Here is a 13,287-nt window from a genome sequence, read left to right on the forward strand (position 1 = left end):
CTCAGGGTCCCCCTGGCCCAGCCTGGGGCTCTCCCCCTCCTGAGCCAGGCAGGGAAGGGGCAGCTCTGACCCAAAGGATGTGCTCAGCCTCTGCTGCTGCCCTGGCACAAAAGGGACAATCAGCTCCTGGGGAAAACACCTTGCTGAGCTCTCAGTGAGGCTCATCTGCCCAGCCCTGGGCAGCAGCAGCAGGCAGGGCTGGGCTGGTTCTGCTCAGTGCAGGGGCTGTGCGGGGGCTGCAGAGATTGCCAGCAGCTGCCCACTCTGGGCACAGAGGAGCTCCTGCCAGGCTGGGCTGCAGTTTGCTCTGTTCTCCCTGCCAGGCTGGGCTGCAGTTCTGCTCCTGCCATGCTGGGGCTGCAGTTTGCTCTGTTCTGTTCTGTCCCTGCCATGCTGGGGCTGCAGTTTGCTCTGTTCTCCCTGCCAGGCTGGGCTGCTGCTCTGCTCTGCTCTGCTCTGTCCCTGCCAGGCTGGGCTGCAGTTTGCTCTGTCTGTTCCCTTGAGAGGGATGGGAGCATCACAGGAGGTGGCACTGTGCTACCCCATCATCACAGCTGCAGAGGAGCCCAGGGTGTGCTGAGTGCCTGAGTGACAACAGCTGAACTGAAGCCAGACAGAGGTCCAGAGTGTACAAGAGATTTAAATTAAGATTGCCAAAGTGAGATGGAAATCTGTTTTTCTTCTGTCTGCTGGGTATTTTACATTATATAAACTAAATACTAGATGCTAATTGCCAGCATGGTGTCTTGTATTGATTTAATTCAATAAGCAACTTCACCTCCACCTTTTGCATGCACTTGCTTTAAAATATATGCATTATGAAGGCAGTGATTCGAAGTCTTTAGGAAATCAATACCCAGACAGGATTCTGTTCTTCAAATATTGACAGCAGAATAACTCTAAGAAACAATGACAAACAATAAAAGCAGGGTGAGACAAAATGAAGGCTGCAGTTCTGGTGTTGTCAGGCTGTGCAGAGGGCTCAAACCACTGCCTGGTGCTGCATGTTACAAGTGCTTCAGCAAACACCTGATGTTGGCCCTTTGCTGTGAGAATTTCTGGTGAAACTGTGACCAATGAAATAAAACCCAGTTCCTGCCAGTGATTCCTCTACAGATGCCTGTTTTATCTGATTTTTTGCCAATAACTTGCATGGATTTCTTTCAGCCATGTGTGTGCTGGGAAGATACAGAAGGGTATTTATAGACTGTTAGCATTAACATTATTCCCACTTTTGAAAATTTCTCCAGAACTAAATGGAACTTGCACTGAAGCTGGTGAATTACAGATTTTTAACTGGTCAGATCTGTGTTCTAGTTCACAGTGGGTTTGTAGTGGTAATTTTAAAATCCTTTAATTTGGACAGCTCAGTTTCCTGGACACTGAGTATAGTTCTCAGAAGTTACAGTATGTGCTTTGTGGAGTAAAACATGTCACAGTGAGTGCAAACTGCACTGCTTGCTTGGTTGATAGCACTTCTGAGATCACGTTGTAGATAGTTCAGCACTGCAATTAGTAATACTAATTATTAGCACTCATGCAGAGGAAGCATTCTCTCAATGCCATTCAAAACCACAGTCTGTTTTGGTTGTCTCTCTCTGAAATACCTGAAGACAGTCCAAAAATTCAGAAGGGTATAGATTTTCTTTGCCTTAGGTGTTGAGGGTTATGAGTGCCAAGGAGGAGCTGTTTCCAGGGCTTCATTAGAGCCACTCCAGTTAACTCAGACCAGCCCTGCCAGCAGTCACAGGGTTTCCCTGGAGTTTGCAGTCTGAATGTGGTTTCAGACTCTGCTGTGCTCACAGCAATGCCCCCCTTCCTTTGTGTCTAAGTGATGTTTAGAAGCTGCTAACAGAAGATTTAAAATGAAAAATCATATGTGGGAAATCAGCCCCTGGAGTGGTTCTGTTCCTGGAGTGGCTGCCAGAGGAAGTGGTGACAGTCCTGTGTTAGCAAGGGGTCGTGCCTTTCTGAAGGTTTGTTTTAGTCAAACAGGAGGTGCCATTTGCCTCAGTTGAGGATGAAATCACTGCCACTGGGATCTAGTATGTGTAATTAGACTAGACAAATGCACAGTCTCTTCTGGATGGAATTTCAACCTGTAATTTCTTAAAGCTTCCTGAGCACACTTAGATACATCAGTCTCAGCTTTGTCATTAAAATAATTCCCACTGAGTTCAGTGCTGGTGGGAAAAGATTCTGCATCTGTATTTCTCGACTGTGAGTCTCATTGATGCTAATAACTATCAAGTTAAATCTGCACCTGACCACAAGCAGCTGATGGAACATTCCTTTTAGCCATGCACTGTATCCCTGACAGAGACAATCAGTAGGTAAAATCAATGCAAATGAGCAGAGTTCCAGAGAGGGTTACCCTAAACAGGACTTAAGCTATGCACCCGCCTTTGTGCCAAATTTTTCAGGGTTTTTCTCCTGTAATGAATACATGTATTTTGTGCATTGGAGCATGGCACAGGGCCTTTTGGATGGCAGGCTCTTCAAGAGAGAGGAAGAGAGTTTTAATCACAAAAGCAGAAACTTCAGTCAGAGGAATGATTCCGCACTTTGTTTGGTTTGTAAATGCTGCGTTTTGGCTTTTGTGAAACAGAGCCCAAGTCCAATTCAGGACAGCGCTTCAGGGATTCTTTCCATGGCCCTTTTTGAGTCTGAAATAGTGCACATGAAAAGAGCAGGAGATTGAACATAATTTGTTCCAACAGCTAGTCTAAGATTTTTTCCAATCAAGATTCTTTCAGCATATTCCTCTTTGTTGAGCTGTAAGCAGCTTTTAAAATAATGGCATTAGCCTATATTTCAGGGCTTCGCTGGGTGTTTCCAGCTCTGGTGATTAGTTACAAGAAATAGAAATGCCTGTATTGTAACCTCTTAATGGCTATGGGAGACTTGTAAACCAAGTTGAGATTTAAGCAATTTGTAGATTTCAAAATGAGCTGTAGAGTTCATTGAGAAGGAAAAATGCGTCATTGAAATTCATGGTGCCACTTTGGTTTTCTTAGCTGAGATTTATCAGTGAAAGCCATATTGCTTTTCCTTTGCCTTTATTTTAAAGCTCTTCAATACATTGTTTTTAAGGTCCATTTCTTTTACAAGCTTTTCCTTTCAGCTTGCTCAGGGTATTGGGTGCTATGAACATCTGTTTGTGCCTAAAATCAGCCAGGACCTGGACTGTACCCTGCCTCCCTCCTCCCCTTTGTTTCCAGAGGCTTTTGTTTCCGATTTCATGCTATCAGAGGGGCTGCATGTTTTCCTGTGTGAAGTTGTCAGAGAGATAAAAGCAAAGGAGCAGGGTCACATTTCGAGGGATGGGCATGAAAAATTGGTAAAATGTATCTTGAGGGCCACCCACAAGACTTGCCTGAAGAAATTCAGAAGTAGAGAGTAGAACTGTAATTTTTAAATAGTGCAAATTCCAGAGTGGAATAAGTAGTGATGAAGTAAGTGTTCAACCAGCAGAAATCTCAGTCAGATTTACACTTGGTGTTAGGCAGCTTGAGAGTCTCTAGCTGGACTTTGTGACAAAGAGAATCCCCCCATGTTAGTTGTGCTGGCTGCCCGTGCCCCTGGGTATGTCAGTGAGGGTCAGAGCCAGGGTGTTCCCCTTTCAGCCATCAGAGCACTCTGGGGAAACGAGGGGCAGCTCTGGAGTTTCTGCCTGTCCAGCATCTTCAGTGCAGAGTCACAGAATCATTGGTTTGTGTGGTACCTGCAGGGAGCACTGAGGATGATGATGATGATAGGAAGACAAGTAGTGCATCCCAATGAGCCCGTGAAACACCTGCTCCAGGGAGGCAGCAGGGTCCTGTCCCTGTGGCTGTGGTTTGTGGATTGCAAACCATGGCCAGGCAGAGCACAGCTGCTCCTGTCTGCCCTGAGCTCCAGAAGTGACACCCTGGTTTGGGAGAAGGCAGAGGGGCTCCTGTGGTGGCAGGAGCAGCTGCAGCCACACACAGCTGGGCTCTGCCCCACCTGCAGTGACACAGCAGGGACAGCTGCAGGTGTCCCACAGGTGCTCCTTGGAAGGACTCAGCAGGGAAGAGCTGTGCTGTCCCTGCCTCAGTGGCAGCAGAACTGGAGCAGTGCCTTGCTGTGATTTTAACTCTTCAGTCTCTGCCAGGTGTGAAATGAAGAAAATTGTTTAAATGGTATAACAGTCCTGTTCAGGTCAGGGATTCACTAAGATGGTTACTTTTGTTCTAGAAGCTTATTATAATGAGGATTTTATAAAAGCACACAATGAGAAAACAAACAAAATGTGTCCCTGTGTCCCTTGTCCCTGTGTCCTGTGTCCCTGTACTTTGTGTCCCTGTGTCCCTTGTCCCTGTGTCCCTGTGTCCCTGTACTCTGTGTCCCTGTGTCCCTGTACCCTGTGTCCCTGTACTCTGTGTCCCTGTACCCTGTGTCCCTGTGTCCTGTGTCCCTGTCCCTGTGTCCCTGTACTCTGTGTCCCTGTACCCTGTGTCCCTGTGTCCCTGTACTCTGTGTCCCTTGTCCCTGTGTCCTGTGTCCCTGTGTCCCTGTACTCTGTGTCCTGTGTCCCTGTGTCCCTGTACTCTGTGTCCCTGTGTCCCTGTACCCTGTGTCCCTGTGTCCCTTGTCCCTTGTCCCTGTGTCCCTGTGTCCCTTGTCCCTGTGTCCCTGTGTCTCTTGTCCCTGTGTCCCTGTGTCCCTGTACTCTGTGTCCCTGTGTCCCTGTACCCTGTGTCCCTGTGTCCCTTGTCCCTTGTCCCTGTGTCCCTGTGTCCCTCAGCACAGCACACACATCCTCCCAGCAGCTGTGAGCAGACATCTGGGCAGGAATGCCACCAGCACAAGTCCAGTTTGGAGGGGAAAAGGATGATCTGTGGCTTTCTCAGCACCACAGTGTTTCCATGTCTTTCATCACTTCGTGTTACTTGTAGAAGTTAAACGCTGCTGGTAGCAACCATTGCTGGTCTTAATGGGTATAAATGCTTTTTAAAATTACAGCTTTCTTATACCAGCAGTTTTCTTTGGCATACCTGTCTAATTTTGGACGGGTTAAGGAATTTACTTTGCTCAGCTTTGTCTCAAAAGGGAGAAGAAGAAAGGCTAGAGTAAAAATTAATAGCACATCTTAAAATCTTTTACAACATCTCCTTTTATTCTGACTAAAAGTGAGTGAAAAAGGCCTCAGTAGAGGAAATAAAGAAGTTATTACAACTTTTACTATTTTGTAGAGTATGAAAAAGCTTTCTGTATGTTAAACAGTCTTGTGGACATCTGGCATGATTGGTTTTAATCTGCTGACTAAAAAGTCAGGATTAAATCTTGCTTTACACCTCTTTGTATTGCGGTCAGTAAAGTGACAGAGCTGCCCTGAAACAATGGCACTACTTATTCCACCCAATATGCCATGTGGTAGATCACCCCCTTTTTCAGCACCACTTCTCTGCAAAGACAATGCAGCATCTGGTGGGGTTTCCCTGTGTCCAGGATATTTTTTGTCAGTAATTTCACTCAGCTGCCCTGCTCAGCTCTCCCTCGGTGATACTTTTTGAGATGGGGTTTGCCAAATCCAGTGGCAAGAGGTCAGCAGGCCAAAGTGATGAATTTTTATGTGCCTGTTCCTTGTGTTTCTGCTCAGTCATGATTCTTTGCGCGCTGTGCTGCCTCTGAAAGGAGCCCCAGTGAGCAATTTGTCCTGCCAGGAGGGAGAATGGGGAGGCAGATGAGTTAAGGCAGCGCGGATGAGTGCGGACAGAGCTGCCCACAAATGTTTTCTGAGGGCAGAACAGAATCCTCCTGTCACCATTCAGCCACAGGGGCTCGGCAGATTTGTAGCCTGTTGGCTTTCCATCAAGTGACAAATGAATTTAACAGCACTTAAAGGTACAGCAGGAGAATAGCACTTGAGCAGCCCCAGCTGCAGCTCTGAAATGATGCTGCATTAACACTTCTGTACTCACGTGTCTCATAGATTTGCATCTTGCTTTGCTTAATGAAGAGAATTTCATCTCTGTTTCAGAAACTCTGTGGAATGAACTTTCTTCTGGCTTGGCCCAGTCAGGTCCCATCCCCTCTGGGGGTCTTTGGTTGTTTCAAGCAGGACCCTGCTGGCCCCATTTCTTGCAGAACTTTCTGTCCTCCTCAGTGATGGGGTTGAATGGACCAGGGGTCAGCATTCACTGGGGGTGTGTGTGTCCATCCAGGAGTGTGTGTCCATCCAGGAGTGTGTGTGTCCATCCAGGAGTGTGTGTCCATCCAGGAGTGTGTGTGTCCATCCAGGAGTGTGTGTGTCCATCCAGGAGTGTGTGTCCATCCCAGGAGAGTGTGTCCATCCAGGAGTGTGTGTGTCCATCCAGGAGTGTGTGTGTCCATCCAGGAGTGTGTGTGTCCATCCTGGAGTGTGTGTGTCCATCCAGGAGTGTGTGTGTCCATCCAGGAGTGTGTGTGTCCATCCAGGAGTGTGTGTCCATCCTGGAGTGTGTGTGTCCATCCAGGAGTGTGTGTCCATCCCAGGAGTGTGTGTCCATCCAGGAGTGTGTGTGTCCATCCAGGAGTGTGTGTGTCCATCCAGGAGTGTGTGTCCATCCAGGAGTGTGTGTGTCCATCCAGGAGTGTGTGTGTCCATCCAGGAGTGTGTGTCCATCCTGGAGTGTGTGTCCATCCCAGGAGTGTGTGTCCATCCAGGAGTGTGTGTGTCCATCCAGGAGTGTGTGTGTGTCCATCCAGGAGTGTGTGTGTGTCCATCCAGGAGTGTTGTGTGTCCATCCAGGAGTGTGTGTCCATCCAGGAGTGTGTGTCCATCCAGGAGAGGTGTTCCATCCCAGGAGAGTGTGTGTCCATCCAGGAGTGTGTGTGTCCATCCAGGAGTGTGTGTGTCCATCCTGGAGTGTGTGTCCATCCCAGGAGTGTGTGTGTCCATCCAGGAGTGTGTGTGTGTCCATCCAGGAGTGTGTGTGTGTCCATCCAGAAGTGTGTGTCCATCCAGGAGTGTGTGTGTCCATCCAGGAGTGTGTGTCCATCCAGGAGTGTGTGTCCATCCCAGGAGTGTGTGTGTCCATCCAGGAGTGTGTGTGTCCATCCAGGAGTGTGTGTGTCCATCCAGGAGTGTGTGTGTGTCCATCCAGGAGTGTGTGTGTGTCCATCCAGGAGAGTGTGTCCATCCAGGAGTGTGTGTCCATCCCAGGAGTGTGTGTGTCCATCCAGGAGTGTGTGTCCATCCAGGAGTGTGTGTGTCCATCCAGGAGTGTGTGTCCATCCAGGAGTGTGTGTGTCCATCCAGGAGTGTGTGTGTCCATCCAGGAGGGTGTGTCCATCCCAGGAGTGTGTGTCCATCCAGGAGGGTGTGTCCATCCCAGGAGTGTGTGTCCATCCCAGGAGTGTGTGTCCATCCAGGAGTGTGTGTGTCCATCCAGGAGTGTGTGTCCATCCAGGAGGGTGTGTCCATCCAGGAGGGTGTGTCCATCCTGGAGTGTGTGTGTCCATCCTGGAGTGTGTGTTTCCATCCAGGAGTGTGTGTCCATCCAGTAGTGTGTGTCCATCCAGGAGTGTGTGTGTCCATCCTGGAGTGTGTGTGTCCATCCAGGAGTGTGTGTCCATCCAGGAGTGTGTGTGTCCATCCAGGAGGGTGTGTGTCCATCCAGGAGGGTGTGTGTCCATCATGCAAGTCACTTACCTGTTCCATGTCTCAAATCCTATCTTTTTAAAGAGTCTAAGTATTTTTTTGCTGTTTTGCATAATAGGAAGAAGAAAAAAGTATTTTATTTCTTTATTATTTCTAATTTTCTGTTAGAAAGCATTCAGTGCCTGCCTCAGGACATCTAGATTTTGGGTACATACATAATTTGATTTCAGAATTGCCCAACACTACATGTTTTAAAAGTCAGCTCCCAATTATACCTGCTGCTGAGAGTCTACTTTGTGGGAGCCAAAGGGTCACATTCTCCAAAGGTTAAGCCTTGAACTTGAGCTGTGTCACACCATTGATCTTGTAAAAAACTCCCCATTATTTTAAAGGGCAAACTGCTGAATTTACTCCGTTTGGCAGTTGGGAGAGTTCTGGGCTTGCTGCTGGCTCTGGGGTCAGGTGGGAGCCTGGGGCTGAGTCAGGACCTGAGCTCCCTGCAGGGCTTGAGAGTGGAGCTGACACACTCCAGAGTGCAGAGCCCAGGGCTGGAAGCAGCTCAAGAAGCACCAGATAATTTTCTTTGCCGTGTCTGATTTCCTATGGCTGTGAGAAGCTGTGGGGTTTGGAGGCAGCAGAAGCACAAACACCATAGTGCAAACACAGGCAAATGGTGCCACCCAAAACAAAGGAGTTGTGAGGCACAGGGGAGCAGATGGGGCTCACAGGCTGCTTTGCTTTTAGAATGAAAAGCAGTAGAGCTTCTTAGTCTGCAAGTTAGGTAAAAGCAAGTTTAGCTGTAAGGAGAGAAGATGCCTCTTATTCCATTCCTCCTGAATTCAAGAGAGCAGAGGATTTTATTTTTCTCTGCAGAAACAGATTTACATCACAGATTCTGTTTGCTTCATCAAAGTCTTCGCTGAACAGAAACAATACACCCAGTCCTCTGCTTGGTCAGCTGGAATGGGAGATGTAAGTGCTCTGAAGGTTTCCAGTGATGAATTTATCAAGCTGGCATTACTGCATGGCCAAAGCAGAAAAAATAATGGCAGATAAGTAACAGAACATCTGAGTAGATCTGAAGAGGATTGCACCTTATGGGACAAGACATTTATATTGTGCTTATGCAGAGAATTTCCTTAGAAACAGTTGGACTGACCCAATTTCTGTAATTATGAAAAAGTAAATATTTCTCTTTGAATACTCCCTCGAGACTACTTGACATCAAGTAGTAATACAAAATTATTTATAAGGATGGACGGGAGGAGGGAAGGGATTTTTCTGGCAGATTGCTTCCAAATTCCAGATATTGTAGTACTTTGGGTTTATCTGGATCTGATCAAAGTCCTGAGTACATATTATTGATGTGTGTGATGTCAGCAAGTAGATTTAAACTGAGGCCTTAAAAAGTGAGTCTTGACCTTTGTCTGCAGAGACCCTGCACAGTTCCATGTCCTGAGTCACACAGGTGCCAGACAGCTCCAGGTAAATTCTTAGTGAATCACTGTGTGGGTGCTTGGCTGGGCTCAGGCTTGATCATAGTCAGGAAAATGAAATGAGAGAATACAAAAACATGTGCAACCTGAGCAGAGAGACAGGGAGAGAAAATGAGGAGGCAATCAGCATGTGGGGAATGTGGAAAAGGAGTTGTAGCCTGGTCTGTAATCATGGACAATCTCAGAGGCAGAGGCCTTTTGGAATTAATTCAGATTCCTTCTGAAGAGAATGACCAAGAGCCATCATTGCCACCAGCTGTTGGCACAGAGCAAAGCTGCAGAGCCAGAGGCCACACCAGGGACCCCAGGGCTCCCTGCAGAAGGGCAGGCTGCCCCCAGCCCACGGCTGAGCCAGCTGTTCCAGCTGTTCCAGCTGCTCCAGCTGTCAGCCAGCGCTCCCTGCCCGTCCCAGCTGAGCCTGGCTCTGCCTCCTGAGCAAGCAGGGAAATTGGCTGTGATGAGCCTCCTTTAAAAGCACAGTGCCAGCTGTGCTGCAGCTGAGTGCACAGCTCTCACTCACTCAGAGCCTTGCAGGGAACTGTTTTCCTCACTTGCAACTTTTCCTTCCCTGATGTCATGTGACATGGGGAATTTGTTGTTATATTCCCAATATCCAGGGAATTGTGTCATCTCCTCAGAGGGAAGGAGGAAGCCAAACAAGACAGATGTTCCTGTTATTCCCAAAGTAGCACATTTTTTACCTTGCTGATTATTTCAAATACAATTTGTATCCAGATAATAATTTGTAAAAAATATTATCCTAATTTAATAAATGTCAGATTGATTTTGGGTCCTGAGCAGCATTTCAGAATCACTTTCATAATTAAATGACACATGTATGTCTGTCTTTTCTGTCCTTCCAAAATTCACGGAGCATGTAACTGGAAAAAAAATTAAGTGTCTTAAATGTAGTTGATTTGGTTGCTCACGTGCTCAAGACCTTATTTCACTTGGCTTTGTTAGGAGTCTTCAGACTGCACATCTGTCAATCTGTGCACCTTTCTGCAAGTTCCAGTGGCAGCTATTGCTGAACCTTTTTCATTGTCAAGGAGCAATGTGTACATTCTATTTTCTCTTCTGTGTTTTAGAGAAATTCAAAGTAATAATGAGTCCTAATAAGAGTATTCAGGTAGTAGAGAGCAGTGGTTCACATCTTGAGCATCAGTGGTGGGTGCAGTAGGACAGGGTGAGTCTGCACACCAGGCTTGGGGGGTTTCCCTCCCATCCCCAGGAATTACTGAGGGACTCACAAGCATCTCTTAGCTCACATCAGGAGGGGACACAGTCTAAGGGATGCTCAGAAAGCAGGAGTGTGGGGTCAGCTGCAGTTTTCAGCCAAGCAGGGAGCAGCAGGGCAGGCCACAGCCAGATAAACACAATATAAAGTGTGTGTTGTGGACTGTTGTGTGTTTGTGTGTGTAATAATTGTTTTAATGCCTGTGTCCCCATTGACTGTGAGGATGCAGAGGTGCAGTCTTAAACTCTTTGATGTGTGGTGTGTATAGGGGAGCAGATGTATTTTGCAGGTGTGTTATGCTGTAAATCAACAGCATAATTCTGAGAATCTCCAAGTTTAAAAGTTCCAGATTTCTCTCTTGTAAATATAAAAAACATTTCCTCCTAGCTTTGTGTAACAGGACGTTCATATTCCATTCCAAGGCCGTTGTCAGGAAAGCTGTTACTATGTTTTACAATTCAATACACATAAATTATCGCAAAGGTTATTTCAAATTGCTACAAAGCATCTACCTGTGCAGAGTATGGGAAAGCAGGAATGAGATGTGGTGTGTTTGCTGGGGAAAAGCTGGCTACTGAGCTCTCTCTCAGCTCCCTGCAAGCTTTTTAACCAAGTCTTCTTTCCAAAGAAAAAAATACGGGTTTTTTTTAAAAAAAAGTCAAGTTTTGATATCAGGTTTCCTCTCTTCTGTCCTTGTAAAAACACACCTTTGAGGGAATACCCAGCAAGGAGCAGTGAGTTTTCATAGCATTTTGATTTTCGTTGCTAGCAACAAAAAATCCCTTCATAAGCAGACTTGCCTAAGAAGGGACATGGTCCCGAAAGTTTTCTGCTTGGGTGACTACGACTGTGCAGAAATTGAAAGGAGGGGAAAAAAGGAGTGCCTGCAGCTGTATAAGAAATGAACCTTTGCCCAATCACTTTTGTCTGTGAATAAGGTAACTTTTTGTGCGTGTGGAATTTGAAAGCAATAAGGTATGTGGGTCCTTTCTCTGTATCGGTTCTCAAGAGTCGATCGCGGGTTTTTCTTTTGGGGCCGGCCTGACGTTGTGAGATAAAGCAGCTCAGGGAAAAAATGTTCTCAAGCAGATGCCTTTAAGAGACAGAAATCATGAATTTGTTGAATTGCAACCACTCTGGGGGTGGCTACAATGACTTTTTGACAGTGACAGTAACTCTGCCGTGTCTTTTGGAGCCCTTCTTTGGCCCATTCACTCTGGAAAGCTGCTTAAGCGCCCTTAAGCGCATTAGCATTTGGATGCTCGGGACCGTCCTGACCCTCATTTGGAAAGTTTAAATGAGTGAAAGATGGAGCGATTTGTTAGGGCTTTAGAAGCCGCCTCGGAGAGCTGCGGGTTTTCCGCTCTGGTTTGTTCGGTGCTTGTTCTAATCTGGTGTGCTGTTTGAAGGGACCAGACTGATTTGTGACACATGAGCCCAAAGCCTCTTTTGCTGGGCTTGACCCGATTATCGGCGGCGTGCTCGGAATTGCGATCGCGGGAGCAGCGGGTTGGGAACGGCTCCTGCTGGGCTGGGTGAGCGCAGGGCTGCGGGCACGGGAGGCACAGGGCAGGGACAGGTGAGGCACAGGGCAGGGACAGGTGAGGCACAGGGACACTGCCAGGTGAGGGCACAGGGACACTGACAGGTGAGGGCACAGGGACACTGACAGGTGAGGCACAGGGACACTGACAGGTGAGGCACAGGGCAGGGACAGGTGAGGCACAGGGCAGGGACAGGTGAGGGCACAGGGACACTGACAGGTGAGGCACAGGGCAGGGACAGGTGAGGGCACAGCGCAGGGACAGGTGAGAGCACAAAGCGGTGCCAGGTGAGGCACAGGGGCACTGCCAGGTGAGGGCACAAAGGCATTGCCAGGTGTCAGGAGCAGCCCCAGAGCAGCCCTGTGCTCCAGTGAGGGGCACTGCCAGGTGAGGGCACAGGGGCACTGCCAGGTGAGGGCACAGCACAGGAACAGGTGAGGGCACAGGGACACTGCCAGGTGAGGGCACAGGGGCACTGCCAGGTGCCAGAGCAGCTCCAGAGCAGCTCTGTGCTCCAGTGAGGGGTCCCAGGTGAGCAGACAAAGGCAGTGCCAGGTGTCAGAGCAGCTCCAGAGGGGCTCTGTGCTCCAGTGAGGGGTCCCAGGGGCAGCTCCCACCGTGGCCCAGCATGCCACTCCTCCTGCCAGGCAGGCTGAGTTTAACCAGCACGTTCCCCCCTCTGCCAAGCCCCTGCAGAGGTGGCCAAGTTCTGGGAGCAGCCCGTGCCTGTGGGGGCAGCTCCTCCAGCCAGTGGCACCTGTGATGACACAGCACTGCACTGCTCTGCTGCTGTCAGCGTGCCCAGAGCTCTGGGGTAAACCCAGAGTGAGAAGGACGTGCCACTGCTTATGGGGAGGGAGGAAACTGCCAGGAAAAATCTGTCAGAAATGGGCATTATTTGTTCAGTGAGATGGGGAATCAACACCTCTTTAATTCCCAAACTTGTAAGAAAGTTCAGGCAGAGAGGCTGCAGAGCACTTTGTGAGATTTGCCCAGTTAAAATGTTAATGTGGAGATCCCTGCATTTCAAAGCACTCCACGTGGTTAAAGCTCCACCAGCTGCCTTGCTGAAAGCTCCAGGTTCTCACCTGTTGGCATGCAGGAGCAGCCCTTGGAGCAGCCCATTTCATGTCCTTCCCCCCTGCCTGTGCAGCTGGTCCCAGCCAGGGCACTGGATCAAGGCCCAACACTGGCTTGGAAATTCATACCTCTGAGCCTGATGAAATGTTGGTTCATAATGTGTTTTAGGCACCCAGTACTCAGAATATCTAGAGATGTGATGTCTCCTATATAAAAGAGGGAATTTGCTATGCAAAGTAAACTGTGAAAATTGCTGTCAGATTTTTGGGATTTGCAACGTGTACTTGTAAATGAATTTACAGGGCAGGTGTTTTTGCAAACAAG

General features: G+C 48.2%; 1 protein-coding gene across 2 annotated transcripts in view; it reads left to right on the forward strand.

The window, feature by feature from the left end:
* The window catches only part of INPP5A (inositol polyphosphate-5-phosphatase A), a 164,015-nt gene that overhangs the window by 119,711 nt on the left and 31,017 nt on the right, over positions 1–13,287 (forward strand). The gene's annotated exons all lie outside the window — the stretch shown is intronic.

Source organism: Erithacus rubecula (assembly GCF_903797595.1).
Source record: "Erithacus rubecula genome assembly, chromosome: 9".
NCBI classification, from domain to species: domain Eukaryota; kingdom Metazoa; phylum Chordata; class Aves; order Passeriformes; family Muscicapidae; genus Erithacus; species Erithacus rubecula.